At 43.8% G+C, this 19,036-nt stretch overlaps 2 long non-coding RNA genes across 7 annotated transcripts in view; one reads left to right on the top strand and one right to left on the bottom strand.

Moving 5' to 3' along the window:
- LOC147346954 (uncharacterized) overlaps positions 1 to 15,509 on the top strand; it is a 45,242-nt gene extending 29,733 nt beyond the window's left edge. For 3 of the 6 annotated variants that reach the window (XR_015152044.1, XR_015152048.1, XR_015152047.1), the window contains 2 exons: positions 13,796 to 13,964; positions 15,137 to 15,509. This is a non-coding gene — a long non-coding RNA (uncharacterized LOC147346954). Of the gene's footprint in view, positions 1 to 13,795; positions 14,188 to 15,136 lie in introns of those variants that run through there. The other 3 variants (XR_015152043.1, XR_015152046.1, XR_015152045.1) reach the window with 1 other exon arrangement.
- Positions 15,167 to 17,389, bottom strand: LOC147346955 (uncharacterized). Its single transcript, XR_015152049.1, has 3 exons — positions 17,262 to 17,389; positions 16,708 to 16,783; positions 15,167 to 15,430 (listed from the first exon to the last, which is right to left on the bottom strand). It is a non-coding gene; the product is annotated as an uncharacterized LOC147346955 (long non-coding RNA).
- Between the last annotated feature and the right edge of the window lie 1,647 nt (positions 17,390 to 19,036).

Raw genomic sequence — 19,036 nt, forward strand, 5'->3', positions numbered from 1 at the left:
TCTTATTGAGCAGACACTATGTGCCTGGGATTGGGCCAAGCACTTAGATGCTTTCTATCCTTTTATCCTCATGAGAATTCTGTGCAGAGGGCTCTGCTACATCTCTGTTTTACAAATGAGGAACCTGAAGATCTGAAAGGCTGTGCAACTTCTTCAAGGACAAACACATAAATAGAGAAAGAGAGAGCCTGGAATTAGAATCCAGTCTGTGATGGAGCCACCATGCCTTGCTTTGCTCCTTTCTTGTGGGATCCCGGCTTTTCTTTCCTTCTTAGCATTTTTACTAACAAGGACTGCAGTCTCTCAATGCCCTCCAATTCTTTTCACACCTCTCTCTCTTACCTGTTAGTCCCATGGCAATGCCCTTGGAGTGTAACTATTAGCATTGCTCGCTGGGAAGTCTCTGTGTTCTTACTGGAACATCACAGAACACAGTTGGCCTTTGAACAACATGAGTTTGAACCCATGTGTGCATCCATATATACATGGATTTTTTTTCTCATTAGTAAATGCTACAGGCCTACACAATCCGACGTTGATTGAATCCATGAATGTAGAGAATCAGCTATAAATTATATGCAGATTTTTGACTGCAGGAGAGTAAGGTACCCACACTGTTCAAGGATCAACTGGAATGAAATTATTAAAACCAAATGACCACTATCTTAGGGGCCTCTATTTATCTCCCACCCTTTCAGATCATGGTATCTTGGCCTCTTTTCTGAGTTTTCAGCCTCAAATTTCTTTGATTAATATTTAAAAGTACAAGATATTTTAGAACACTAGAACTCTAAAATATATAACTCAAAACAAGAGAAGAAAGTCATCAAGTATATTTTGATGGCTGTGGTTATTACACTGTCTTGTAGTGTGTGTGTGCTCAGTCACTCAGTCATGTCCAGCTCTTTGCAACCCATGGACTGTAGACTGCCAGGCTCCTCTATCTGTGGAATTTTTCAGCAAGAGTACTGGAGTGGATTGCCATTTCCTACTCCAGGGGATCTTTCCCACCCAGAAATCGAACCTGTGTCTCTTGGCAGGTGGATTCTTTACCACTGTGTCACGTGGGAAGCCCTATTGTAGTAGTTACTCTTTTTGGCCACATTGCTCAGCTTGTGGGATCTTAGTTCCCTGACCAGGGATTGGACCCAGGACTGCTGCAGTGAAAGTGCTGAGTCCTAACCACTGGACTGCCAGGGAATTACCTGTAGTTATAATCTTTTAAGTGGTGGTCTCCATTGTTAAGTTATGATCTTCCTTGAGGGCTGGAACTGTTTTATTCCTTTTTATATTTCTAGCACTTAGCTTAGTGCTTCAATAATGTTTGTTGAAAAATTAAAGAAAAATTAATAATTTAATCCTAAATAGACTAAAATAACTATCATTTGCAAAATGTCTGTTAATGTCAACTGGCATTAATGTCAATTTGTCAAACAGCCCTATTTGTCTTAAATTTTTGAGACCATGAAACATAAAATAACGTTTTTAGGTGACAGCTCCTTCTCATCTTGGCCTGGTTCTCTGTTTTGCCAACAAAATTTCCACTTCAGATGCCCACCAACCCCTCTATCACCAAACACCATCTGCTTAAATTGATATTACTGTGTTGGCCAGTCCCAGTGCCCTGAACAATGTAGACAATGGAGGATTCTACCTTCAGGTGGAGGGCAGAATAAGGTGGATACTTCTGGGTGTTACTTTTTTTTTTTTTGCCTGCCCTGTGGGGCATGTAGGATCTTAGTTCCCTGACCAAGCACTGAACCCACGCCCCCTGCATTGGGAGCATGGAATCTTAACCACTGAACCACCAGGCAAGTCCCCTGAATATTGCATGATATAGCATTTTGTAGAGCAAAACAAGGAACTGAAATACTTCTGAATATTTCCTATTTTTGTTTTCTGTCATTTCCAACCTTCTTTGCAAAAAAAGCTGGGGGTGGGGGAGAATCAAAATAGGGCCTGGCCTACTTTGGGGTCTCTCCATTTTATTGGTGGTCTAAAACATTCTCAACATAACACAAGTCGTAACTGACTCAGAACTCAAAGCAGCATCCACTGACTCCAAGTCCAGTGCACTTTGCAATAGATTAGGACTTTGCTTCTACTTGAATTTTACTCATCAGAAACCCATTCACTAATTTGGTGACAGAGGTGAGAGTGTGCCTTCCAATTTAGAAAAATGTCAATAATCCCAGGAACATTAATACACAAGAGGAAATTCAAATAACAATAAATTTAACCTCAGTTATGATTTTCCAAAAAGATACCAAGAACAAAGTAATATGATAATGAGGCACTGTTTTACATTTATGATACTACCAACAAAGTCTATACTGATCAATTTGAATGATGGGAGGATTATGCTGAAATCCTCCTTGATGCAGCAAGCTAGATTGCTATCATTTTGGAGAAAGCAGTTTGCTAACAGATACCACAGGCCCCCAAGATATGGTTCACACCCTCCCACTGGATCACTTGAGTACATAGGATTTAAATCAATTGAAGAAGATAACCATCTGAAGGAAGATACTGATTTTATGGAAGATGTACTATATAATATAAATAAATCTAAGTGCCTAGCAATACAAGATGGCTTTAAAAAATTATGCTACAGAGACTTCCCTGGAAGTCCAGTGGTTAAGACTCCACACTTTCAACAGTGCATTCAGTCCAAGGTCCCAGCAAACAGATCCAGGGTCACCCCTTGCTCCAGCTTCCAACCACCCTCCAACCTTTTTCCCGGTAGCAACTTTCAGAATCAGCCACTCAGCTGTCTGTGATCACCGGGTCCAGCCAACACCATTTTTTTTTAAGCTAAACTTCTTATTACCAATCAACCATGGGCTCCCAGATTTGTCAGAATTATTTCACTGAGATGCAGGCCACCATCTCTATGCATCTGCTGGCCTCCTACACCTACCCATCTCTGGGCTTCTCTTTCAACCTCAACGATGTGGCTCTGGAGGGTAGGGGCCACTTTTTCCTCGAATTGGCCAAGGGGGAGCATGATCGCCTCTTGAAAATGCAAAACCAGCATGGCAGCAGGGCCCTCTTCCTGAACATGCAGAAACCATCTCAAGATGAGTGGAGTAAAACCCAGGATGCTATGGAAGCCGCCCTTCTCCTGGAGAGAAACCTGTACCAGGCCCTTTTGGATCTACACGGCCTGGGTTCTGCCTGAGGAGACCCCCCACTTCTGTGACTTCCTGGAGAAGCATTTCCTAGATGAGGAGGTAAAATTCATCAAGAAGATGGGGGACCACCTGATCAACCTTGAAAGCTGGCTAGTCCCCAGGCTGGGCTGGGTGAATATCTCTTCAAAAGGCTCACCCTCAAGCACAACTCGGAGCCTCTGGAGCCCAGTGGGCTTTGAGGAGCCCCACTAATGTCAGGGCTTCTGCCTGAAGCCCCTCTCTGCAGCCACTAGGCAAATTTTTAACACCCTGGAGCCTTCTCCCAAGCCTTGGACCAAATGGAAACAATAAAGCTTTTAATAGCAAAAAAAAAAAAAAATTCTGCACTTCCCCTGCAGAGGGTACAAGTTTGATCCCTGGACAGGGCAGTAAGATCCCACAGGCCCTGTGACGTGGCCAAAAAAAAAAAAAATTATGCTACAGCAAATGAAGGGAATGTTATACTGACATTAAAATTGTAATTAGGAATAATCTGTAATAGTATGTGAAAAGAGTGCTTTATGACATAATGTTTAGTTAAAAAATAAGAAACACAAAAGTACATATACTCAAAGATAACAAACAATAACAAATATATATATATATATATATATATATATATGAAAGAGAGAGAGAGGGAAATTTGAATGTAAGAGGTTTTTTTACCTCTTGATCTCTTGGGATCAGCACCTGAGGGGGAGTTGGACTGAGGCGGAGTGGAATTCCAGGAGGAACTTTCCTGGAAGTTGCAGTGGCTTTGGGGGAGGCAGCTCTTTTCAAGTTGGTGGGCATCTTTCCTCAAGGGAAACGTCTAAGAGAAAGGTTAATGGGAAAAACTAGAGTCTCCACTGCTGCAGCTGGTCTTGAGACCCACTCAGAAGTCATTTGTCTCCATCTTCTATCAATACTGTCCACGTTGGTGTCCCCGCCCCCTTAGCGAGCACTTTTGCTGGTCTAGGTGGCTTTCCTAAGCAGGATGACCAGGACTCTTAGGCCTTAGGAGTTTGAGCTCCTGGTCACTTTGCCCTTCTCAGGCTAAGGCTGCTGCAAGGGAGTACCAAGTAGATTATCTGCGGTCAAATACAATCTCCCATCCCCGCCCCCGCCAATGTATTGGGTTGGCCAAAAAGTTCATTTGGGTTTTTCCGCAGTTACGGAAAACAGGCCTACCTCAGGATGATTCTTTACCTGTTTGAGCAGGTGACTTCTTTCCAAGTTTGCTCATTTCTTGGTATGAGGAAGCTGAAGGGACTGGGCATTCGACAAAACTTGAATAGGATTCCTGCTGTGCACCCTGGTGGAACATCCTCTTCCTGGGAGCCAAGATCTGTAAGCCCTCAGAGCCCAGAGTTTCAGGAACAGGAGAAAAGAATTCTCCCAGTGACTCTGGGTGTGTGGGAAGGCAGGGCCTTGGTTCTTAGACACATGTATTCTGTCAGGGACACCACACCATAGAATGATGGTGGATTTAGGGAATATACTCCAAGGTACCTACGCCTCCCAGCCAGCCTCTCAGTTCTATGACAACTATTACATTGTTCTGTGTGGTGCAGTTCAGAATAGGGCTATGACCCCAGGGTCAGATACCCACTACCACACTTTGTTTGCTACAAAGTATGTCCCTTACTCAAATGTGATCTTTTGCAGGATCTCCTTTTAGTAGATCAAACACTTTGTAAGCCCTTGAAAAATGGTGCTGAGGCCTGTAAAAAATTATTGTGTGTATGCTTAGTCACTCAGTCATGTCCGACTCTTTGCGACCCCATGTACTGCAGCACACCAGGCTCCTCTGTCCATGGGGATTCTCCAAGCAAGAATACTGGAGTGGGTTGCCATGACTTCTCCAGGGGATCTTCCTAACCCAGAGATCGAACCCAGATCTCCTGCATTGCAGGCAGATTCTTTACCAACTGAGCCACCAGGGAAGCCCCCCAAATTATTAAAGAACCTCAGTGGAGTTGGGAGACCAGAAGGGGGAGCTCTCATGCCCTGCTACAATAGCAGAGCCCAACAGGAAGAAGGGAGAAGGCAATGGCATCCCACTCCAGTACTCTTGCCTGGAAAATCCCATGGATGGAGGAGCCCAGTAGGCTGCATTCCATGGAGTTGCTAAGAGTCAGACACAACTGAGCGACTTCACTTTCACTTTTCACTTTCATGCATTGGAGAAGGAAATGGCAACCCACTCCAGTGTTCTTGCCTGGAGAATCCCAGGGACGGGGGAGCCTGGTGGGCTGCCGTCTATGGGGTCGCACAGAGTCGGACACGACTGAAGTGACTTAGCAGTAGCAGCAACAGGAAGAACACAGAGGCCTTTTCCCCAGTAAGGACTCAGCCAATGAAAAGCCTCAGACTCTTCTTTAAAGAAAAAAAATTACAGTCCTCCTGACTTCCTTTCCCCCTCTATAGAAGGGGTCTACTTCCCTTGCTGTTTTGGGACTTGCATGTGGCTTGCCAAACAGACCCCAAACTACAATTCTCTGCTGATCTGAATCAACACATCTTTGCTAGAGAAATACCTAGCAGTCTATTTGTTTCAGGGCAGCAGATCCTATAAATAGGAAAGACAAACTCAGAGCTGGAATGTATGCATTAAAAATTTTTTTTCTATTTACACTGAAGTATAGTTGATTTATAATGTATTAATTTCTACTGTACAGCAAAGTGATTCAGTTATACATATATATATATATATTCTTTTTTATATTATTTTCAATTATGGTTTATCACAGGATATTGAATACAGTTCCCTGTGCTACACAGTAGGATGTTGTTGTTTATCCATTCTATATATAATAGCTTATACCTGCTAACCCCAACCTCCAAATCCACCCCATGGACTATTTATTGATTCCAACCAAGATGAATTGTTGCCCCTTCCAGAGTAGGAGTTTAGTGAAGCTAATCTGGGTCTTCTTCAAGAGGTGGTGCTGTACCAGGGACATAGTGCTGGTCTTTGGTAGCAGCTGCAGCTAGAGCAGGCTTGCTGAGTGGGAGCTGGGCTTGTTGAGCCCATACCTGCCTTCCATCCCTCCAACTGTGGCTTCTTTGTTGTGCCAACAGCTGAGGCACAACAAAGAGGCTGGCTGATATCAACTGACTGAGTCATTTTGTCTCCTTAATGTGAGATATCTTCTGTGGTTTAGTTAAGAGTTCTGGGAGTGAAAACTGACTCAGATACAGAAACTGCATGAGGGAGGGATCATGAGTTTGTACTGGGGAAGCTGCCCTTAGCCTCTTGATCATTCATCCTTGATTATTTTGGTTGGATAGATTGAACAGAATGCTTTTGTTGTTACCCATTTATCGTGCCCATAAGAATGATCTGTTCTATTAACCGTCTCCACAGCTTTCTGTGTGGGCAAAGGTCCATATAGTCAAAGCTATGGTTTTTCCAGTAGCCATGTGTGGATATGAGAGTTGGACCATAAAGAAGGCTGAATGCCGAAGAATTGATGCTTCTGAACTGTGATGATGGAGAAGACTCTTGAGAGTTCGTTGGACAGCAAGAAGATCAAACAAGTCAATCCTAAAGGAAATCAACCCTGAGTATCCATTGGAAGGACTGATGCTGAAGCTGAAGCTCCATACTTTGGCCACCTGATGGCCTCACTGGAAAAGACCCTGATGCTGGAAAGTCTGAAGGCAGGAGGAGAAGGGGATAACAGAGGATGAGATGGTTGGATAACATCACTGACTCAATGGACATGAGTTTGGGCAAACTCTGGGAGAAGGTGAAAGACCAAGAAGCCTGGTGTGCTGCAGTCCATGGAGGTAGCCAAGAGTCAGACGTGACTGAGGGCCTGAACAACAACAGCTTTCTGTAGGTCAGGCCCTTCTTGCTGCCTCTCCAGCTTTGCCTCACTGCAACAGCTGAATGTACTTTATTTCTCATGGTTAAGGCACTCTCATGACCTCTTATATTTCAGACTATTATCATTCCCATCAAGGAGCTCAGTTCTATAATGACATCTCTCACCATGAGCTTTGGACCATAAAGGAGAGTCCCCAGTGCGTTTCTCAGTGAATTTTATATCCTTCTTACCATATCCTGCCTTGCTACTTTGGTAAATGTCCTTTTGGCCCTCACATGGTAAACCTGGTTCAATTTCCCGCCTCATCTAATAAATCCACTCAAGTATACCCACTTCTGGAGAAGGAAATGGCACTCCAGTACTCTTGCCTGGAAAATCCCATGGATGGAGGAGCCTGGTAGGCTGCAGTCCATGGGGTCACTAAGAGTCGGACACGACTGAGCGACTTCACTTTCACTTTTCACTTTCATGCATTGGAGAAGGAAAAGGCAACCCACTCCAGTGTTCTTGCCTGGAGAATCCCAGGGATTGGGGAGCCTGGTGGGCCGCCATCTATGGGGTCGCACAGAGTCGAACACGACTGAAGCGACTTAGCAGCAGCATACCCCCTTCTATGAGACATTTGGTTCCTTTTTCCACTGCCTAAAAAAGAAGTCCAGCATTTATTGCTCATTGATTGTGGGCATCACTTTTCTAAGTGCCAAGGAAACATCTGAGTGGTATGTTCTGGGGGGTTCTAACAGTCCTATCGGCTGGGGAGTTCCCTGATGGCCCAGTGGTTAGGACTCTGTACTTTCACTGCCGAGGGCCAGGTTCAATCCCTAGTTGGGGAACTAAGTTCCCACCGACTGTGCAGGGCATCCAAGGGTAAAAAAGAAAGAAAGAATGTTCCCATATTAAATAACAACTTTATATTCTGCTTCCCATTGACCTCCCGTTGATCTGCTGGTACAAATCAGCCAGGATCCACAGCTCCTTCAAGGAACAGACTCTTTTCTCCTTAGCAGACCCAACTGTATCCCTGATGGTTCTTGTTTTGACTTACTGGGTTATGTTATTGGCTATAATGGGTTATGATGGGTCTAGTGTCAGTAAGGCAAAAGTGGCCGAACCTGTTGGGGACACATGTTGTCCTGCAAGGCAGAGACCTCCAGAATGAGGACTTTCATTGCACTGCAAAGATCCACATCCCTTGTTTCCAGGCCTCAGGCTGTCCCAGTTGTAGCTTGAATTTAGGTGTAGCAGACTTGCCAAGGGGAATTCAACTTTTTCTGGAGCCTATTACTTTTATGCTTAAATCTTGAACCTGAGTTTCAGCTTCATCTACCCTCCAGCTATGGGATATGCACCCGTTCCACTGTACTCTGCCAAGGAGGCCCTCTGATTTTTCTGTTTAGCCTTTAATTACTCATTCATTACCCTCAGCCTTTGCTTGTCTTTCTCCTGAACTTCCATTGCCCCCAGGAACAGCCGTTTGATACCATTACCCTTATAATTATTAACTTGCTCCTGCTTCTCAAACACTGGTTCCATCACCTCAGCCAAAGCATGCCCTTCCAAAGGCATGCCCTCCCAGAAAACATCACCACTCCTAATACTGCTGCATGCCTGGCTTTATCCACGCTCCGCCAGCCACCCACCATGGGCTCCTTATTTCTAGCCAGCTGGTGGGTGACCCAGCTTTAGCATCTGCTTTCTTGCACCCACTCTTATCACCACAAGCCAAGTTTCCCTGGGAGGCAGACTCTGCAGTGGAGATCAGCATGCTGGAGGCTTATTGGAGGATGCCCTTGGAGCAACATCTGTAGGGGTGTGAAGAGGCAGGATTGAACAGAGAAGAAAGTCTGACTGTGAGGCTGTCACTGTAGAGGCCTGTGCAGATTCCGTGTGGGTCCTGACAGAGCTGTCCTCAAATCCAAGACATTGGCCAGGCTTTGGATATGGGCTGTCCCTCGGAAGACGACATCTATTTGGATGAAGCTGCTTACTTCAGCAGAGGGTGATCAGAGGGAGGGGGACTTCAGTGGGATCTGCCAGTTACCCACCCTCCCTCTCCAAGCAGCTGGAGGAGGAGGCATAACACCACAATGTCCACCGCCACATTTTTGAAGTTGCTATAATTGTCTTTTAGTTTTTAAAGAAAAAATCAAAAGTCATTAAAAAAAAATACTCAAGAGAAAAATGATGACATCCTTTTGTCCAGAGACTCCATGGTTTGTCCTGAGGAAGTTTCCCCCACCTGAAGAATGGTCCAGACCTCCCACAAAATAAATAGAAACTCAGGAGTGGCTTGGTCAGTGAAACTTCGATAGGGGGTTAGTTAGCCTGGCATGACTCACCTGTCCCCAACCTACCCAACCCAGACCCAAAACGGGTGTGTTGGGTGTGGATGCCAGTCTGCTCCATAGCCAGACAAGCAGGCAAACCCGTGTGACCCGAACAAAAACATGGAGGCCTGAGAAGTTCTGCTTGCAGAAGCAGAAGTGGCACCCACACTAAAAAAGAAACACAAATCTGATGCCCTAGACTTTGAAAACTGATTTATGTCTTTCCTGAAGTCTGGTGAAAACATGCAAGGACGTGTTACCACACTTCCTTAAAAAATTATAGTTCCTAAAAGTCCTATTTCAACAGCTCTCTCCACCAAAAAAAAAAAATTAATTCATAATCAACCTAAGAAAGGGAAACATTTATTTGAGCCAATTTGAGGATTACAACTAGGAGACAGTCTGTCAGAGAATTCTGAGAACCATTCCAAAGAGGTAAGGGGAGGCCAGTCTAGGTGTGATTTTGGAGAAGGGGGTGTGTGCAATCAAGCATATACCTTGGTAGAGTTACTGCCGTTTTCAAGGAATGATAGTGACAGTCGCTCAGTCACGTCTGACTTTTTGCGACCGCATGGACTGTAGCCCGACAGGATCCTCTGTCCATGGGATTTCCCAGGCAACTGGCGTGGGTTGCCATTCCCTTCTCCAGGGGATCTTCCTCACCCAGAGATCAAACCTGGGTCTCCTGCATCGCAGGCATATTCTTTTCTGTCTGAGCCAACAGGGAAGCCCATTTGAGGAATAAGTATCTTAGTTAATGGTTTTAGTGCTTCTCTAAGTCAGGGAAGAACAGGAAACTGGATTCATAAAATTTTTTCCCTGAAAATACCTAACAACCTGAGAGCCGGTTCTCAGTTTTCCTGTAGCACAAAATACCTCATCTTGAATCCCTTTTGGGGTGTACCTCTTAATTTCAGTGTTTGGGAGGCATTTCATGACCATTTTGTCTACTCATTAGGGATGCTCACTTCCAGGTGGTCAGGTGAGGATTTGGTTGATGGACCACTCAATGTGCTATTACTGACTAGGCCCTGCTAACAGTAGCCAAAACCTCTGGATCACCTGCCTTACATTCCATTATGGTTCTAGGAAGTGGTTCCCTCATGTCATCTCTTCCCATTCCTAGAATTACACTATGACAATCATTGATCTCATAGAACTATATATTTGGTCAGTCTTTCAATTGATGCTTTTGAAGTGTGGTGTTGGAGAAGACTCTTGAGAGTCCCTTGGACTGCAAGGAGATCCAACCAGTCCATTCTGAAGGAGATCAGCCCTGGGATTTCTTTGGAAGAAATGATGCTAAAGCTGAAACTCCAGTACTTAGGGCACCTCACGCGAAGAGTTGACTCATTGGAAAAGACTCTGATGCTGGGAGGGATTGGGGGCAGGAGGAGAAGGGGACGACAGAGGATGAGATGGCTGGATGGCATCACTGACTCGATGGACGTGAGTCTGAGTGAACTCCGGGAGTTGGTGATGGACAGGGAGGCCTGGCGTGCTGCGATTCATGGGGTCACAAAGAGTCGGACATGACTGAGCGACTGATCTGATCTGATCTGATCTGAATCATTGGGTCTTCCCTGTAGCTCAAATGGTAAAGAATCTACCTGCAATGCAAGAGATCCGGGTTCGATTCCTGGGTCAGAAGGATCCTCTGGAGAAGGGAATGGCAGTCCATTCCAGTATTCTTGCCTGAAGAATCCCATGGACAGAGGAGCGTGGCAGGCTACAGTCCGTGGAATTGCAAAGAGTTGGACATGACTGAGTGACTAACACCACACCAATCATCATTAATTTTATTGGAGGCTCAGTCACACATCTGTTAATGCAGGAAACAATAATCTTGTACAATAGGCAGAATAATAGTAATATAACTAGTAGCTATGTTATTAATAAAGTCATAAGTAAATATTTAAGTGACGAGCTTCCAGTAGGTGTGGCCCAGTATCTCCCAGGGTTGTCTAACCAGTCTGTTTTGCATCCATCACCATCTTTAAGGGAAATGGTATGTTGTTATAAGTTCACTAAAGATCTCTGCAGGTATGAGGCGAGCAGTGAATCATGGTGATCCCTTAAGGACAGACAAAAGAATGTTATCTTGTGAGGAGTTATGGCTGGTGTTAGAAGAACAATTGATATTTATGTTTGAGCTGGTATTACTGCCACTGGGTAGTCTGGCTAATGCAGATGCACAATGGACAGTAGGCAGGAGGGAGGAGGCCAAAGGGCAGAGAAAAAGTTTCTGTTCAAAATTTTCTTGTCTTGCCTTAAAATGTGAGTTTTTATTTCATCAGCTCATCCTACGTTTCGTTCATCCAAGGCATTGTTAACAGATCTCTCTTTTCTACTGCAGGCAAACTCCAGAGACCTTTCCTCTACCTGTGGACTTAGTGCTTTCTTTCACAAGTATATATGCAAATCAGTTCTATGTATGCAAATCAATTAAGCCTTTCTCTGTACTTTTCCCTTCTCCCGTCCTCATTACTCTCAACAGCATGCAAAAGGCAAGCAAACTCATTAACCAGGGAGGGGAGCTGTAAATTGAGACCCTGTAACCCTTGAATCAGCAAATGTGTTGTGTTTTTTAACTCTGTATTTGACATGACACACTTCACCATAAGAGAATAACCCAAAAATAATTAAAATATATGAATCGACAACTTCTTTAGAGCAGTCGTTTCATTATTCTTAGGACTTCCTATCCCTTTCTTAGTTTCACTGTCCATCAAAGTGTTTCCACCATGTTTTGTCTGGTATAGACTTGGCTGTTCCACTCGTCCTTTCAAAGAATGCTTGTCAACCTGCCTGATTAGAACACACGAATATGAAGTGCATACTGTGCATATACACACAAACACAGTTTTTCATATAATTTCACTGAGTTCATGGACACCTGAATAAGCCCAAATTGTGCTAGTGCTCAGTCACTTCAGTGGTGTCCAACTCTTGCGATCCCATGGACTGTAGCCTGGCAGACTCCTCTGTCCATGGGATTTCCCAGGCGAGAATACTGGAGTGGGTTGCCATTCCCTTCTCCAAGGGATCTTCCCAACCCAGGGATCGAACCTGGGTCCTCTGCATTACAGGTGGATTCTTCAGCAACTGAGCTACCAGGGAAGCCTAAGTCCCAATTAATAACCACTTAATTACTTTCTTTGTCAAGTTCTCAATTCATAAAATTGCAACTGCCAAATTTTAGCTAACTACACCTAGATGCCCTCGACAAGGTACAAACTCTATTTTCTTTTGTGGATTGGCAAATGAAACATCTTTGTAAATTTCATAAAGTATATATAAATTATGTACCAGAGAAGCCAACATTTTAATTCATTCCTTCCTTCCTCTGTTTCTTATTCATTCATTTAACAAACATTTGTTTGCTGAGTACTTACTATTTTGGAGTAAAACATTTATATAAAATTAATCTCCAACTTCAAGAATCAAAGCAGATAATGGGAAAAGTGATATATAAACAGATAATGTTGATGAAAAAACTCATGAATAGTCAACCTAAAAAAGAAATGAAAATTTTTATTAGAGCCAATTTGAGGATTACAACCAGGAGACAAGTCTCTTAGCTCTGAGAATGGATCCAAAGAGGTTAAGGTGGAGGCCAGTTACATAATTTTGGAAAAGAGAGTACGTGCAATCAGGCATACACCTTGGTAGAGTTACTGCTATTTTTGAGGAATAGGTATCTTAATGGTTTTAGTGCTCCTCTAAGTCTGGGAAGATGCAAGAAACTGGATTCACAAAATTTTTTCGTGAAAATATCTAACAACCTGAGGGTTGGTTCTGTCTGTTTTCCTGCAGCACAAAATGCCTCTTCTTGATCTTTACCCTTTGAATGAATTCCTTTTGGGGTGTATTATATAGGTCAGTGACTGCAGTGGCTAATGACTTGATCCTTGTAGAAATGATAGTGGGCAACATATTTTGTTTTTACAGTCCCTTCCCTTTTGGCTTAATTTCAACCAATGTTTGGGAGGCATTTTGTGACCATTTTGTCCCATGGCACTAGGGGTGCTCACTGCCAGGTCAGGCAAGGACTCCTTTGATAGGCCACTTAATGTGGCATTTACTGGACTGGGACCTGTGAACAGTAGCCAGAAGTCTCTAGATGCCCTGCCTTACATTCTGTTATGGTCCAGGAAATGGTTCCCTCTTGTTGTTTCTTCCCAAATCTAGAGTTAGTTACACTATTATAGTCATTGATCTTATAGACTGTATATTTGGCCAATCATGTCAAGTCACCTAATCATCATTCATTTTACTGGGGGCTCAGTCACACATTTGGTCATGCAAGAAACAATTTTGTACAATAGGCAGAATACAAGTAAGATAGCTGGTACCATTAACAAGGTTATAAACAAGTATTTAACAAAGTATTTAAAGTGAAGAGCTTCCATTAACTGTGGGCCAGATTCTCCCCAGGTTGCTGACCAGTCTGTTTTATCTCTGTCGTTATCTTTAACAGAAATGATATGTTGTTGTCATAAGTAAACTTTACTAAAGATGTCGGAGCAGATACACGCTGAGTGATGGATCATGGTGACCCCTTAAGAATGAACAAAGGAATGTTATCTTCTGAGGAATTATGTGGGCTGGTGTTCAAAGAAGAGCAACTGATGTTTATGTCTGAAGAGGTATTTCTGTCATTGGGAACTCTGATTAATGCAGAATGTAGATGCATGATGTATAGGAGAGGGGAGGGAAGAGACTAAAGAACAGAGAAAATTTTATGTTTAAAGTTTTTCTTGTCTTGCCTGAAAATGTGAATTATTGCCTCATGTATATACATACAAACACCGTTTTTCACATTTCGGTGAGTTCAGGACTGCCGAATAAACCCAGTTAATAACCTCTTAATTACTTCTTAGCCGAACTCTCCGTTCCTAAAATTCTGAAGTCCGCAAATTATAACTAAACTAAAATACCTTAGATGCCTACCACAAGATACAAGATCTGTTGTTTTTGGATATTTCAAATGAAGTCCTTACAAGTTACCTAAAGCATATATGAACTGTGCACCAGAGAAATCAACTTTTTTATTCCTTTCTTCCTTCCTCTGTTAGTCACTCATTCGTTTAACAAACATTTGTTTGCTAAGCACTTTCTATTTTGGAATAATACCTTTACGTAAAATCAACATCCAGTTTCAAGAATAAAAGCAGTTAATGGGTAGAATCAATATTTAAAAGAGACAATTACAACTGGGTGCTGTGACAAGGATCATGGAGGAGCAGGAGAGGAAGGGGTGTGGGGAGGGGTCAGTGGGGAGGGCACCAAATACAGTCTGGGAATTGGGTACGGCTGAGAGTGAAGAAGGCTGAGCGCCAAAGAATTGATGCTTTTGAACTGTGGTGTTGGAGAAGACTCTTGAGAGTCCCTTGGACTGCAAGGAGATCCAACAAGTCCATTCTGAAAGAGATCAGCCCTGGGATTTCTTTGGAAGGACTGATGCTAAAGCTGAAACTCCAGTACTTTGGCCACCTCATGCGAAGAGTTGACTCATTGGAAAAGACCCTAATGCTGGGAGGGATTGGGGGCAGGAGGAGAAGGGGACGACAGAGGATGAGATGGCTGGATGGCATCACTGACTCAATGGACGTGAGTCTGAGTGAACTCCGGGAGTTGGTGATGGACAGGGAGGCCTGGCGTGCTGCGATTCATGGGGTCGCAAAGAGTCAGACACGACTGACCGACTGATCTGATCTGATCTGATCTGAGAGTGGTTTCCAAAAGAGCTTTTTGGACAAGGAGGCACATGAACTGTATCTTGGGAATTTCTTAGAGTTAAGACATTTATTTCTTCCAGGAGGGACAGCATTTGCAAAACCCAGAGGCAGGAGGAAGCACTGTGCTCCGGAGAGCTTGTTTGAGTCCGAGTGGAGCGTGGCTACAGAGACTGTCTCAAGAAGTGAAGCGAGGTTCACAGAGGGCCTGCAGTGCTGGTCTCAGGAATTTACTCCTTAAGCCCAGTGAGATGTGGCACCTCTGAAAGCTATTTACCAGGGCATGATGTCATCAGCTTTGCATGTGGCTTAGCGGAGTCTTGGCGGTACTCGTGTCCGTGCATGGAGATCACTTCTCTATCAAATGCTTTTAAACCCTGAAAATAGTGATGATGAGTTGAAATCATAAATGTCTTGCTTTTAATACATTAAAATAGATACTTGATTGTACCTTTACACTTAGCATTCTGAGCTGCTTGCTTTTAAATGTTCTTTTGAATGGAGTTATCATCAGAGCCTTGGGCATAGCATGCACTTCTCACACCCCAGCTTATCAGTGTTTCAGTTTAGCACCCAATGTAACCTCTAATACCAATTAAGATTCAAAATTGTGATTGTTTATCATTTTATAGTTTTCCCACTTTTTAGTTTTTTCAGTGATTATGTGTTTAAAATGGAGAGAAAACGTTAATGAAGAAAACATGCCTAGAGCATCAATATCCTTAAATGGATATTTTATTTACTTACATAATTTATAATATGCTTTAATGAATATAATGCCCCTTCCCAGATTAGCCAAGGAAATGGTAACCCATGCCAGTACTCTTGCCTGGAAAATCCCATGGATGGAGGAGCGTAGTAGGCTACACTCCATGGGGTCACAAAGAGTCAGACAGGATTGAGCTACTTCACTTCACTTCACTTCTTATTTGCTTTTACTTTCCAGCAAATTTGCATCAGAATTGAGGTTAACTCAAGGAAATAGGTAATGCCTGTGAATGTATATTACAACAGGAAAAAAAAATTTAAATCCAAGCCCTGCTTGGGTGGTAAGAAAAAGACAAATTTTGGTAACAGATAGATTTGGGTTCAAGTCCCAGTTCTGTTAGTTACCAGAGATATACTATCAGACAAGACACTTAACCTCTCTAAATCTTTGTTCCCTTTATATAAATTAGAACTAATAATAATTTCCTTGCAAGATTGTTGTGATAATTGGAAGAACATGTATCAGAGCATTGTATAGGTGTTTTAAAAGCAGTGGTTAAACAAAAACACAAACAAAAAACTAAAAAGATGTAAGTAAAAATATAAGGTAAACAATAAATTAATTATAAAACAACAAACAAAGCAGAGCAAAAAAGAGAAAACAAATAAGCGAACAAACAAGAAAGTGGTGGTTAATAGGAAAAAGATCACTGTGAAGGTGATTTGAATGTGGACTCCGGGTTGGTTACCAAGACTAGGTAGAGAAGACTTACTCACTAATAGGAACAGTTGGCTCAGGAGGCCTAAACTAAGGCAGTTGCAAAGAGGAAAGCGAATACCTTTTAAAAATATTCAAACCTCGATGATTACATTAGAGTAAGCTAACTTACCGTCACATAACCTGCCCTCCCAATCCCTATCATATAATAAAGTTTTTATTTCTCACCTGTGTTAGGTTGGATCTTCTGAGAACAGATGCCAGGATAAAATTAGACATGCAGAAGATTTATTGGGGAGAATTCCTGTGAAGGATAAATGATCAAACTAGTCAATCCTAAAGGAAATCAACCCTGAATATTCATTGGAAAGGCTGATGCTGAAGCTGAAGCTCCAATCCTTTGGCCACCTGTTATAAAGAGCCAATTCATTGGAAAAGACCCTGATGCTGGGAAAGATGGAGAGCAGGAAGAGAAGGGGAAGACAGAGGATGAGATGGTTGGATGGCATCACCAACTCAGTGGGCATGAGATTGAAATTCTGGGAGATAGTGAAGGACAGGGAAGCCTGGTGTGCTATAGTCCATGGGGCCACAAAGAGTTGGATACGACTGCGTAACTGAAAAACAACAATAGAGGAGGCAAGGAGAGCTTTCAGACTGCAGCACAGCTCTGACACCCACAAAGGAGAGGGAAGGAGGATGGGTAGGAAGCATTCTGAACTTCAGTGCAGTCCCAAGAAAGGTTCAGCCAGGCCGGTGGAGGATCCATGAGTCAAAGTCACCTGCTGGAGGAATCCCAGGTCATGCAGGAGTGGGTCTGAGTTTGTACCCCCCAGCCTCAGCCTTTGGCAGAGAGGAGCCCGTGGGAAGCACAGCCTTGGCTCAAACAGTGTGCTAGATCCAGTGGGGCAGGGCTGGGCTGTAGTACATCTTGTTCCCCACAGCAAGAGATCTGAACTGCATGCTTTCATGACTCCATGTCCCCCTCATCAGTTCAATTGATCCCCCTACACAGATCAATTCTGGGAGTTGCAGAGTTCCACCAAGTCATTCAGGGACCCAGTCTGCTTAAATGTATGACTCTGCCCTCCTCCAGGTTTCTAAAGGTCTCTCCATTCAGTTGGCAGATATGGTGTGAAAGGTGTCCATGGGTTTCACCTGGACTTTGTTCACACCACCTGTGTTCAGACCACATTGACCAGGATGCAGTCACATGGCCCCACCTAACTGAAGAAAGACTAGAAAACACAGACCAACTGCCTACCCCCAAGAACCATTTCACAGACCAACTACCTACCCCCCAAAACTGTTTGCTCAAGGCAGATGAGAGACAGAGGGAAGGCCCCAGTTTCTGGCTTGGATTACTGGATAGGTGGTGGTGCCACTTGTTGATGTGAAAAACACAGAAGGAGGCTGCTGACTTCAGAGGAAGCAGAGCTGTCTGGTAGCCAGCTAGACATTCAGGCCTGGAGTTCAGGGTTAAAGATAACCCAGATGGTGGTTGACGCCATGAGCTGACAAGTCTCAGCACCAGAAAAGAAAAGGATGAGAACAGAAGTCTGAAGAACCCCGAAATGTAAGGGACTATGTGACTCAATGTCTATTTGGATCTCCTTTTAGCGTGCCTTCCTGTACAGCAAAGTTGGAAAGATAAAGACGTCATTCCCCAGACTCCTGGCAGCTAGGGTTTCCAAGGATGTGATTTAGGTTTCTGCCAATTAGACACCCTCACATGAGACGCCAGCTTCCGAGCGGAATGAGTGGGGCGCAGGCAGGGTGGAGGCATCCCTTTGGCTGGTGCTGAGGGTACAGCCCTAGGTCTCAGGTGGGCGGCCGTCCGAGCAGTCTCCTGGTTCCGCAGGCACTTCCTTATGGCGGTGGGAGCAGCGGTTCCTGTGGCAACTCGGCATAGATGCCTAAGGGCATCTATGTTCCAGGTAATTCAGCTTCGGGTCTTTAGTCACGCATGGATTCTATAAGCTGATGAATACCTTGTAATGATCCCTTTCCACTTAAACTAGCCAGGGTGGGTTCTGCCCTTTGCAACTATTAACAAACCGTCACAGAGATGGTCACAGAAACCTGAGCCTTTGAAAGAGACTTAGAACAAAAGTCCAGAGAGAGAGCACTAAAACCAGGATAGACTGCTGCCCCCGAATCAAGGGAGGGGGGAGTTTTGATAAGTGGTCAGCAGTTAGATGCTGCACAGAGGTCAAGACAGCTACAAATGTAAAGTAGAAATAACACAGCCAGGTGGTCACAGGTGATCTTGAGAGGAGCAGTTTCTGTGGAACATAGCAGGGGAGGCAGCCAGCTTCCGAGATTTTGGAAATTCTTCCATTTTATTTGGACTCAACTTATGAAGTAAGAGGGAGGTGTTATAGTCAAGTATTACTACAGTGAGTCCCCTACGTATGAACCTTCAAACTGTGAACTTTCAAAGATGTGAAGGTGCTTTTCTTCGAGGTCATGTGTGAATGAAATTGCCACTTGCCCTCCCTCTCCTATTGCTGATCATCCTTCAGCTCTACCATCTCCCACCTCCTCTTCCTCCTCC

This window comes from Bos grunniens, chromosome 23 (genome assembly GCF_055505025.1).
Source record: "Bos grunniens cultivar Pamir isolate PY7600 chromosome 23, Bosgru_T2T1.0, whole genome shotgun sequence".
NCBI classification, from domain to species: domain Eukaryota; kingdom Metazoa; phylum Chordata; class Mammalia; order Artiodactyla; family Bovidae; genus Bos; species Bos grunniens.